Source organism: Pogona vitticeps, chromosome 9 (genome assembly GCF_051106095.1).
Source record: "Pogona vitticeps strain Pit_001003342236 chromosome 9, PviZW2.1, whole genome shotgun sequence".
In the NCBI taxonomy this organism is placed as follows: Eukaryota; Metazoa; Chordata; class Lepidosauria; order Squamata; family Agamidae; genus Pogona; species Pogona vitticeps.
Window position 1 is genome coordinate 4,867,836 of NC_135791.1, and position 12,876 is coordinate 4,880,711.

Below are 12,876 nucleotides of genomic sequence, written 5' to 3' on the forward strand. Positions count from 1 at the left end.
TTGGTCAACCTTGACAAGCGTCCTTTTTCTAATGTCAGACAGTGTTTCAGTTCCAGAGAGTTTAATACATATGTGGACTGCATGAGAACTGACACCTTAGAAGTGACTAGAGCATAGTTATCTAACAAAAACAGTGTGTTGGGTTTGGGGGCAGCCCCATTTGCTTGCTTAGTGTCTGAGGGACATCTCCTGAAATGGGCAGTTGCTATTTCAGCAGGTGGATAGCATCCCAGCTGACATGTTTGTGTGCTTCCAGTTGGCACCAGCTGGTAGAATCCATACACTTCGCTCCAGCAGAGAATCAAGTAAAATAATATGAAATTCCATTCAACCAATGCAGGCAATTAGTCTTTCCTTCTATTCAGTGTGAGATTTTGTATTGTGGCATCATCATGATGAAGGACAAAGGAGAGGACACCAAAATTGTAGACTCAGAAGATACTGTTGACTTTGGTTTCCTTTCTGCTGGCTGTCCTATCCAAACAGCCCCAATGGGTACAAGCTACCACCCCTTACAATTCCTGCACTGGAATATCAATCCAAGGAGCCTAAAGACCTTTCTAGGGTGTTTCACATATTGCTGCAGTAATAAAGGGATTCAATCCCAACAGCAGAAAGGTGGCACTGCTTTATTCTGCTACAGAACATTGTCCATCTAACACAGCTTTGCCTCTACCAGGGATGGGGAATCTGTAGCCCTCTAGATGTTGCTGCTGAATGACAGCCATAGATAGCTGTGCTGACCAAGACTGATAGGAATTCAACATCTGGCAGGCTGATATTTAGAAAGCCACACATGTCCCACCATTTTCTGCTTTGGTTGGCAGGCACAGTTCTCTGTTATTGTTTAATCGTTAAGTTGTGTCCAACTCTTCATGACCCCATGGACCAGAGCACACCAGGCCCTCCTGTCTTCCACTGCCTCCCGGAGTTTGGTCAAATTCATGTTGGCCGCTTCGATGACACTGTCCACCCATCTCGTCCTCTGTTGTCCCCTTCTCCTCCTGCCTTCACACCCAAAATCAGGGTCTTTTCCAGGGAGTCTTCTCTTCTCATGAGATGGCCAAAGTATTGGAGCCTCATCTTCAGGATCTGTCCTTCCAGTGAGCACAGTTCTCTAGGACAGTGGTCCCCAACCTTAGGCCTCCAGATGTTCTTAGACCAACTCCCAGAAGCCTTCACCACCACCTCTGCTGGCCAGGATTTCTAGGAGTTGAAGTCCAAGAACATCTGGAGGCCCAAGGTTGGGGACCACTGCTCTACGACTCTTAAGTCAAGGGACTTTTCCAGCTCTACCTGATTGCACATGGAACCTTCTGCCTACCAAGGACATTTTGTATCTCAGCCTTTCATCAAGGGGATGACTTAGCTCTCTTCTGTGCACGCCTGTAATGACTATTCCACCATAAGAAGAGAGAGAGAGGTTTTGTTTCATCTGTGGAGCATCCCTCTGACTCACAAGAGGGTCTCCTGATATCTTGGGTTTTATACAGTCTTATATTTGATCAGCTGTTAGACAGCTGCTGGAGTACTATCCTCTGTGTGAAAGGAGCATCTGTTTGAAGTTATGGAGACCAGATCTGGTTTAAAGATTCAGAACTATATGATGGGAGAAGAGTAGGGACCATGAGATTTGTAGTCAACAGAAGCCTGTTTACAGGTCACCAAGTCTCTGGGTTGCCCACTCTTGTGAGCTGTACTTTTTATTTATTTTCTAAACATATTTCCTAATCTGTGCCTAGAAAAACAAATCGCTTTGGGTAAATTTTGCATAAAATCTGTGTCCTCATTTGACATTTGGAGGGCTGAGACATTTTCTTTTCTTTTTAGTGATGCATTAGTGCCAATTTTGCCTGCCACTTTGATGGCACTGAGACATCACATAAAGCCTTACTAAAACAAAGCGAGGAAGCATGTCTTTTGTATGAACGGCTCTTTTGAAAGTTCTAATCTCTGTTTCCTTTAATATGGCATCTGTTCTTTTGGTGTCTTAAAAGATCGCTTTATCTGATTTCCCGTTGTTGTGCTCCTTAGGCATTCCAGCAATATAGGTTTTTGCTTTGCTTTGTTTTGTTTTTATTAAATAAATGAGTGCATAAAAAATTGAAGGAACATCTCAAGACTGTGCAGGCAGAATTTCAGATAGGAAACAAAGCTGACATCATTGGCTTGGCATACGTGGTCCCGGATGTTACTAGAATGGCATAAGAATGAGTGATAACTTATCATTCATTCACCTCCATTATCACTATGGAGAACACAACTAATTAAAGAAAAACTAATGGCAACGTTGAGCCAACTTCAGTGTACTTATTCTCTGATGTCAGATCATTTGTCTAATTTCAAGAGCACTTCTTTTCTACGAAGGCTAGAGGAGCAGCAATGCCCTGCTGCTGATACAGTGAATCGCAGAATAACATTTGGAGTTGGGGGAAAGAGTCTTTTGTCCTTTTGCAGCAACATGTGAATTTGAGATTTAGGATAGGGTGTAACCAGTGTGAGCCATCTGGATATCTCAGTGAGTTAGATATCTAGCTGCAGAGGCGGGGGGAGTTCAATTACCCACTGTGCCTCCAAGGGAGAAGATTCTGTGTGGCCTTGGGCAAGGTGCACAGTCCCAGGGACCCCCCAGAAGAAGGGAATGGGGAACCACTTCTCAATACTCTCTACCTGGAAACCCATGAAAAGGGTTGGTTCAATCAGAATTGACTTGATAGCATAGGTTTTTTATTTAAACTGGTGTGTCTGTACCTCCACCCTGGTAGGATAGGCTGTGGAACACGTCCTTGCATAGCACCACGAGCAGTTATATCATCATCATTATCACTACCACCACCACCATGGTCTTAGAACTAAAGCTGGAACCGCCCCTATTGATCAACAGGTCCAACCCATGTCAAGGAGGCACAGTGGGAAATCAAACTCCCAACCTCTGGATCCACAGCCTATACCACTGAGCTATCTAGTAGTTGAACAATGTTCAAGTCCTAGATATGCAAGAAATCATGTGAAGACTCTGACAAAAAAAGGACTGGCTCCATATCAACAAGATTGGTAAGGCCAGCATGTGCATGAACCCAACTCTCAGACAAGGCGGGAGAATCAAATCAACGGTTGTTTCCAGTTCAGTGTGTTTACTAAAGACCAAAGCAGAGAAAAGTTCAGAAAGTTCAGATATAGTCCCTTGGTACTGAACAAAACAGAGCAGCAACTAATTAAGTTTCCCTGGGCCTTAGGAATAACATCAGAGTGGTTTCGAGAGAAGGACATCCCCGGACCTTCCTTGCATCGCTTGAGGCTTTTCTCACTCCACTGTCAGCCCCAGACAAAGGAAATCTCTTTTACCACCAAAGTTAGATCTGTTGGGGCTGGACAACTCCCAGAGTATGAAATCCCATTAATCACCTCAGAGGAGTGGCTGATATATATTTTCTCAGAGATCATTTGAAATGTAAGGTAGTGTCATCTAGGGATTTCGTTGTATTTAAATGTCTAGGTACTGTCCTTTGTTAAGAGGCAAGTTTGAAATGGAGTGGATTAATACAAGTTTGGATTCATCACAAGAGTGGATTCCAGTGGATTCCTAACATCCTCACAGAGAAGCTTATTGCATTCACAGCTTAGAAGTCATGAGTCACATGTAAGACAGGTTTTGGTTAATTACTTTTGAGAGTAATGAGAGAATAACCAAGTTACATGTCAAAAGTAATGTGACAAATAGGAACAGTTATTTTATTGGCATAAGAAATGACCTTTTTGTGGTTACTTTCAAAAATTACTTTTTAAAGGTATTTTAACATGGCGTTTTGTCACAAATTTTCATGTCATCCTGTGTTGTTCATGGTGTTCTTTTAAAAATTTACCGAAAATAATAAAAAAGTAAAAAGCGGAACAAGTTATGTTTAAAAATTAAATTCCCATGCTTTGCTCCCACTATCATATAATCATGTCACATCAGAGAGCCAGTGATGCATAACAGTTAGAGTGATGAACTCACTACTTGGGAGATGCAGATTCTACTCTCCACTGAACCATGGCACTCACTTGTAACCCTGGGCCAGTCGATCTCTCTCCACGTGACCTGCCTCACTGAGTTATGGAAAAGATGAGGTGGATAAGCACCCAGTCCATGCTCATCTTAGGACTGTGTCTCCCAGAGGGAACCTCTGATTGAATTTTAACCTGCCCCGTGTATCTTGTTGATATGAACAAGTGGGTTGTGCCCACTTCAGATGCAAGCTATTCCTAGCCACCCCATCTCTGCCACCTTCTTTACCATAGGCAGAGCATCAGTGTGTCTATTTTGTGTTTATGGATAAATACTGTACTTGCCAGCCTGCCTCTCTTTGTGTTTATGTAAGACTGCCTCTGTGTGTTCATCTGTGTGTATGTGTGGGTGAATTTTGGTTCTGGTTTGTAACTGTGGAATGTATGCTGATTTGGCCTACAGCTGCTTGAGACCCATCCAATACCATTTTTGCCCAGGATCCAAAACCAACCTAGCGATAACAGCTTTCTGTTTGGCATTGGTGGCCATGAAATTTAGTGACATGGTTGACCCTAAAGAGGAAAGTAACCTTGCCTGTTTTCAGACAGCTGCCTTTAGGAGTGTATGCGTGAGGCACCTTTAACTTGGCTTTTTAAAAACAAAACAACTGGTAAGCTGATTTTTTTTAGCCTGGCCATAATTCAACTTCTGTCCCCAAATCCAAAGTAAGTATAAATTCATTTCACCACAGAACTAGATGTGACCATTCTAATTTTGATTCAGACCATGTACCAAATCAGGTGGATTCCACACAGAATTTGTGCTTTCTTAGAGTCTAGAGCAGAGCCTATGTCCACATGATCTTGCACAGCTGTAGGCATCTGCCCTCCAAACGTAGTATACAGAGACCCAGACTCTCCGCCCTTCTTTTCTCATGTGTGCAGGGACTGGATAAAAATGGATTTAAAAAGCTATCTGAAGGAGTCCGGTGAATGATGAATTGCTCCAGCAGTATGTTTGGAAGGGACAGGCCCATTAAATTCCCACCTTTCCCCCTTCTGGGGGCAAGGGATATGTCCATGAAAAAAAAACAGTACTGTATGTCCTGGCTTGGCATGCTAACACCTTTCATCCAATACACCGGCAGCATCTCTGTCTCAGGAACCAGGGAGATGCTCTGGACCTTGGGAGATGCAATGGTTTATTTACTCTGCAATCAGAGAGTGCTCTGTCAACAAGAAACCGTTTTGTTGCACCAGTCCTTGAAGAACAAGCTATCTAAATAATTCACTCAGGTGGTAAGACCTCGGCTTGTTTTGTATTTTTCTGCTCTAATTATTCATCTGCTTGCCAAGTGAATATACATGATCTTACAAGCACCACTTCAGAACATCACTTTGGTCTCTCCAGGAAGAGCTGAGCCTAGCCTTGTTGCTTTCAACTGCAGGAAGCAGAACAGGGAGATCCAAAGGAAAGCTGAGGAAGGCCCCATTGTTCCTGAAAATGCCTGGCAATCTGTTCCTTCCTCCCCTCTCCAGAGATTAGAGGTACTACTTTTGGAGTTCAGCTGTACAATACTCTGGCAAGCATGGTCGCTGGCTATTCTGGGAGTTTTTGTAAAACAGAAGTGAGAAGAACAACAATTTCCAATCAAAAGCTGGCTCTGTAGTGACTAGCACGGCTTGATCACTACACCCAACCATATTGTGCTGCAGAGTCTTGTGCATATAACCTAGGAATGGCAAGTGTTAATTTGTTGTTTTACACTGAAATAGAATACTACCAGCTAGTTGATCATTGCTTTAAAAAAAAAAAAAAAACACTTCCCCGTCCCCCGTGTATGTTGTGTCTGTTTGCTTTATAATGTCTCAAAAGGTGCCCCCAAAATGTCTGGGGTACTTTTGGACACATTATAGAGTCTTGGTCTCCCCCCCCCCCATTGCACTCCTGAATGCACGATAGTTAATGAGCCTGTTGTTGAAGAACAGTGGCAATTTCTATTCCCGCAGGAGTCGTATTATTGCTGTTAAAGTTCACCATTATTGAATTTGTGGGTTGCTCTTTTGGTTGGCATACATTAAATAATAACCTGACATTTTCTGTTGGTTTATAAAATCCCATGGCTTTTAACAATACAAACAAACCTGGAGTCATCTGTTGTGATTGTATTCCTTTTACAGTAGCATCATTTTTCCACCCAGAAACTAATTGCCATCTATTCTACATTCAGGTTTGGGGGCCCAAATCCCTCTGTGCATGTTTCTTTCATTGTCATCAACAAAGTTTTTGCGATTTGGTTTCTTTGTCCTCATGGTATCAACAAAGGGTGCTTTTGTATTAAAAACAGGTTTCTTTTCTACCAGATATACTGTTTATATGCCCTTCTCAGCTTCTTGGTGTTCTAGATGTTCATTTTGCAAAGTCAATGCAATTTAAGTAGCAATGCACAATCTTGTCAGGAAAGATGGAGGGCCTTTGAGATGGTGGGGTCATTGCATAGGTGGGTATCCCCAAAAGCTAATGTCCCTCTGACTTGGGCCAGATACTTTTGATGATAAAACCTAGAGGAAGATCAAAAATACTCAAAATGGCAATGGAAATTTCCAGCATGCCTTGAAAACTTAAATCCCAGCAGAAGTTGCAAGAGAAGTCTCAATAGCTATGCTATCAAACACCACTATTGTCCCCTCTCCTAATTTCCAGAGTACACCTTGTACATCATCTGCTCATCCAGCTGTCTGCTGTGTCTGGTGGCGTACACAGCTGGAACAAGAGATTTTTATCTTCATAATGTAAAGCTGGACAATGAAAAAAGATGAAGATAAAAGATTCATTCAGAATGTGCTGGAAGATAGCCATGGGCCACCCAGTAGCCAAAGGAGCAGGTCCTAGATCTGAATTTCCTCTAGGAGGAAAACAGGACGCAACTGATGCTATCATATCTTGGACATATCATGAGAAGAGAAGGATGGCAAAGACAATAATGTTTGGGAAAAGCAAAGAAAGGAGCAGGAAAAGAGGAAGACAGAACAAGAGATGAATTGACTCAATAAACAAAGCCACAGTCTTTTTTTTCTTGTTCTTTTTTTTAATTTTATTTCAATTACAAACACATATCTAAAATACAACACAGAGTCCCCCAAACCCTCCCCCCCTTTGAGGACAGGGATTCAGACCTCATTATATCCCAGCTTCCCCAAATTCCAGAGAGCATTGAAAAAAGCAAAACTAAACTAAAAAAACAAAGCTTATCAATCATTTTGCCCTATCTTCAAGTCTGACCCTGTATTAAGTTCCAACTAACAAAGCCACAGTCTTTAGTTTGCAAGACTTAAGGATGAGTGTATTAATGAGAGAGCCTTTTGGAGGTCACTAACGCATAGGGCAGAACTCAGAGTAATCTGATGATATTTAAGAACAAAAGCAAATGCAGTGTATGATCATGAATGTGACAACAGTAATTTGTGTTCTTGGTGATAGATCACAGTGGTTTACGTTGCTACATGATCCCCAAGTCACAATGTGATTACTGTATACAGTTTCGAAGACTGGCCTGGATTTGGCTTCTTTGGGGAAGGGAATCATATCTCTGTGTATTCTGAAACACACAAAGTGATTATAGATGGAAAACAGGTAGCAAAGCAAACTCTTTGTGGTGTACACGTGGGCAAGCATGTAGAGGCACCGTCCCCTCAAAGGGGAAGCGGCCGGGCACCTCCCTCTCCTGAACTGCCCAACACAGTGGAGCATTTCTTACATGCAGAGCATCCCTGGGGCAGGGGCAGTGACTGCAAGGGGGAGCTAGTGGTGGATCATTTCAGTGGGGCTAAGGGGAGGGCCAGCCCCCATCCTGCAGCTTCTGAGAACACTGCAACTCAGAGGGAACTGGGGTAGGGGCAAATATGCATAGCTTTCTCACCTGAAAAAACACTGGGCATCTATTCTTGAGCCGTTGACATTCCCTTTTCAGGTTATGCTCTGGCCATACTACAGGGATAATCAATAATCAATGCCATTAAACAAATAGTATCCTGTAACAGCGATATGAACTAAAGGTTAGTGGCCATAAATGCAGACTTGATTCTTTCTTGTGTACATCTTCAATTAAGACTCCAAACCAATGAACCAACCAAAAAGGGTTATTAATTTCATCTTTCCATCACTCATAATCTTAAGATTTAACTACTGTACTACATTTCACTCCAGAATGGCTTGTCCTTAATGGTGTTTTGAATGCTGAGACTCCCAGACTATTTACTGTGGTACTTCCCCAACTCCACAATTCTGTGGCCATGTTCACACCAGTGAATCCCCCCCCCCGTTTTCTCATGTATTTTATACGCTGAGTTGTCGCACATTGTAGTCCCATGACATATAACCCGGGATGTGCATTCTGGTGTGTTTTTGAAGTACCGCAACAGTTTACAAAATTAGATGCACTAGGTGCAGCTACACCTCAATAGCGGACATATCCCTTGCCTGTCCCGGACTGTGGGAGTGGCTGCTGAGCTGCGGCAGGAAAGGGAGGGGAAGGGCACCTGGAGCTTATGGAGGGCGGTGTGTGTGTGAATCGCTCAATGCGATCATTCATAAACACCATCAAGCAACTTTTTTTAAAAAAAGAATCACAGCAAAAAATGTAGAAGCCCCTGGCTGAGCAAGAAATGATCCACGCTTGGCAGGCAAATGATTTGCTAACAACCATTTGTCACATGGACACAAATTTATGTCACAAACTCAGTGGGGGATAGGAATGCAACGTTTGGCTGGTGTGACTACGGCCTGCCTCAGGTTAGATTTTGCTCTTCTGCAGTTCAGCTTTTTCATTATCTCACCATTAAAAAGTTTTACTTCCTGCACGTCTACCTTAAGACACATTACTCTAAACATTAGCTTCTGTATCTTGGCAATTGGCAAAGAACCCTCAGAAAAATTAAACAGGGTGTTTTATGTTAAAGAACTCTTTTTGAAACAGCTGGGTCTAGCTGTGTGAGGAGATCTGCATGGCTTTGAAATTGTTCCCGACAATGAAGTGATATATCATGTCCCTGTTGTGGAAATTACCATTGGGACCAATCCACATTGACTCCTGCCTCTTAGCCATCACCATTACTATATCTTCCCACCTTCATAAACATCCCTCTTTGTCATTGGGCTGCTCGTTTTGTTTCCACTGCTGCCTCTTTTCCCAGCTATGAATTGCCCAAATAAGTCCCTGTTATTAATGTGACCTTTCAAAGGAGATATCCAGAAAGGCTTTGTAGATATTGACTTCACCATGTTGCTTTCAAAGAGAAGGGAATTAAGCAATGGAGGCAATGCAAAAAGGTGTGCAAACCTAGATAAAGAAGGTGCAGGACCAGTGGCAGTGAATTAGGGGCCTTAAAGGCTTCCTCCCCTGTCCTGAGACCCCCAAAAGCTACCCCAGCTCAAAATGGATCTGTAAGGAGTCTCGGAATCTGAGCAGGGTGGGGAGGATAGGTTCCCCTTGACATTTCATCCAGTGGTGTCCAACTCTAGGGCGCGGTGCTCTTCCCCGTTTCCAAGCCATAGAGCCAGTGTTTGTCTGTAGACAGTTTTCACGGTCACGTGGCCAGCGCAACTAGACATTGAATGGTGTTACCTTCCCACCGAGGTGGTACCTATTTATCTGCTTGCATTTTTACATCCTTTCGAAATGCTAGGTTGGCAGGGGAGGATAAGAAACATTTAATTAAAGGTTTAAAGTCTGTGGCAGATCACACCAGTAGCCATACATGCACAAAGCTGTGCCAGTAGGATTCCAGTTAGAGGTTTTTTGTTGAAACACAACACAAGGTTTGGAAGGGTCCAGATATCCAAGGCAGATGAATTTTGTCCCATTAGCAGTCTTTGTCACTGCTGCTGCCAGCACGTTGCCTCTGACATATGGAGACCCAGTGAGTCAGTGACTCCCAGGATGTTTGCTCATCAACAGCCTTGCACAAATCAAGACTGTGGGTTCCTTTACTGAGTCAGCCCATCTGCTATTTGATCTTCCTCTTTTCTGCTGCCTTCAGCTTTTAATAGGACAATTGTCTTTTCCAGAAAGTCTTGCCTTCTCATGATGTGCCCAAAGCACAACTGCCTCAGTTTCATTGGTTTTTCTGTTAGATAAAGTTCTGTTACAGAGTTTTGAATTTCTGGTAAAATTTCATTTTGCTACACAAGTACACAGATCAACAAGGGATACAAGTTCCCCAGAGCCCACCCTCTTTTTCATTAACTTCAATAGTTATTGAAACTATTGAAGTTTCAATAACTGACTTTGACACATTTGTAGTTGAAAGGGTACAAAACATTGCTTTACTTACAGTTACTTGAAATTACAGACTTGTTTATTCTGCTTTCCACGCATACTTAACAACCAACTGAACTGATCAACAGCAAACAACAGCTACCACTAACAGAGGAAACAGAGGGGGAAAGCACTCAGCAGAGAGATGGGCCTCTCTTGGAATTCAAAGGCTGGAAGAATGATTAGTTAGCACTGGATAGATAGACAATCGCCCCAGCCCAGAAAGGTTGCTCCCAATCAAACAGCCTGCAGGCAGCATGCGAGGCTGCAAATAAAGCTCACACAATGGCAAAGCACAGCTAGTAGCTGTGGCGACCACTGGTGTCTTTTCAGTAATTCAAGATTCCCGACCACCATCAACCTCCCTGACATGCTCCAACACAGCACAGCAGGCATCTGTTTTCAAAATCAAGGTTTCAAAGGCTCGGCGAAACTGTTTTTTTCCTCTTTTGCAAAGAAACCCACTCTGCATTTTCTTCCTTTCAGTTGCAGCTACTGCCCTTCACAGACGGCTGGTTTTCTTTTGTTTCCTCTTTTCCTCAGACTTTTTTTTTTTTTGGTGAAGTGTGTGAGGGGCATTTACAAATGAGAGTGGGGAATGGGGAAGGCTCCAGAAGTAGAAATAAGCAGCACTGCAAAGGCCTGGGCAGAGAAATTAAACCAGCAGCAGAAGGAAAATGAGTACCACTTGTGTAGACTTTGCTGCTCTCAGTGCTTATCATCGAGGAACACCGAAGCCAAGGATGTCACCATGCAGCCATACCCTCTTTTAATTCTAGTGTGCAACTAAATGACTGTGTAAGGCCTTTGTGTTTTCATATATTCTAGTGTTCACTGCTGTACTTGATAGGGATAATCGCTCTTCATCTTGTACTTGTGTACAAGATGGGGGAACCTTTGGATGCCTTTGCCACTTTTTACACAGTGCTCATGCGTATGCATTAAATAGCCTTCAGGTTTCTATCCTATTCTGGTCTTAATCCCTTATCTCCTTTCCTTCAGTCATTATTTTGGATTCTCATGCCAGCCTCGATGCTGGATGTTCTGCCTTTTAGGGTTTTGTGCCAATGTTTAATAATATTTGATCTCCCCCATTTTAATGTTTTAATATACGGCACACAAGTATTACAGTTTTATGAATCCCTGAGGAGGCCTCATTTACTGGAGAGCCTGGCAAGGATGACCTTGGAGGGCAATTTAATTCTTTCTTCCCACTACCTGCCTGAAGTCATAAAAAGCCAATGATAGCTCTTGCTAGATCTTAGAAGTGGCTTATTAGGAGTGATGGAAGGGAGGGGGAATAGTATATATTCATAGCTGTGAATGAGAGGGCCGTTGATGCTGATTCAGGAATGATATAAAATCACAAATAGGCAAGCGTTGAGCAGAGCAGCTTTCCTTAGGGCCGAGAGCTGAAGACTGACTAAATTCTTAGCTGGACAACACCTTTAATAAATTCTCACTGGATGTCACAAGACAGGTCTCCAAAACTTTTAATCAGGTGGGAGCATACAAAATCCAGTCGTTGCTTGCTGTAATAAGATGATCTCCAGCTTATAGGACAGTAGCTCTGGCAAAGTATTGCTCTCTATCATCACTGCAACAGAATCCTGGAATTTGATGTAGACTGATGATTGTTGTGGGTTTTTCGGGCTCTTTGGCTGTGTTCTGAAGGTTGTTTTTCCTGATGTTTCGCCAATCTCTGTGGCCGGCATCTTCAGAGGACTGGACTAAGCTCCAGTTCTCTGAAGATGCTGGACACAGAGAATGGCGAAACGTCAGGAAAAACAACCTTCAGAACACGGCCAAAGAGCCCGTGTTCTGAAGATCCTGGCCGTGAAAGCCTTTGAGAATACATTGATGTAGACTGCTTCTCTGAGGTTTCCACAATTTTGCACAAAATGTCTCCAGGCAAAATTAGTGTCCTTTATGAGAAGCAAACCAGAGAGAGAGAGAGAGAGAGTGGGGCAGAGAAGGGCGGAATCAATGAACAAAAAACATATAAACACCCAATCCGGTTCTCCTGGTTTTGTAAAGTCCATACTACAATTCAGCACCTACTGCAACTTTGTGCAAAGACAGCAGGTTGGAAAAGTACACAAGAAAATAGTTTTTGCATGTGTCAGCTATAGTAGAAAGTGATCTTCCTCTGGTTAAAGAACACCTGGTGTTTCTATTACAGAAGGAGAAGTTCTCCTTGTTTTGAAGCCCCCTCAGTCTACCAGAGGTAGTTGTGGAGTCCCAGGGGCTACAAAACTGGGTACTGAGGTTGTCTACCTGTGGGCTTCACGTTATCCATTCCTAGTCAACTGTAGATAAGCATACAGATCCTTGCATCTTCTATATAACAAAGATGAGGGTTGGGTTTGTTTTTGAATACAGTAGTTCCTTTACATTACACTGGAAAAGATTTCTGTCTGATCATCAGCAGAAGGCGGTAATGCCATTCACAGCATCTTTGTTTATGCTCCTTTTACACAAAAGAGACGAACGCAAGATCTTTGTTTTCAGCGGGTTTAGCTTGTGGGACCTCCGAGCATCTGGGCTGCTGACCTCTTGGTTTGCTTGGTTC

At 43.0% G+C, this 12,876-nt stretch overlaps 1 protein-coding gene across 4 annotated transcripts in view; it reads left to right on the forward strand.

Annotated features, from left to right (window-relative positions):
* CSMD2 (CUB and Sushi multiple domains 2) overlaps positions 1-12,876 on the forward strand; it is a 533,934-nt gene that overhangs the window by 249,660 nt on the left and 271,398 nt on the right. The gene's annotated exons all lie outside the window — the stretch shown is intronic.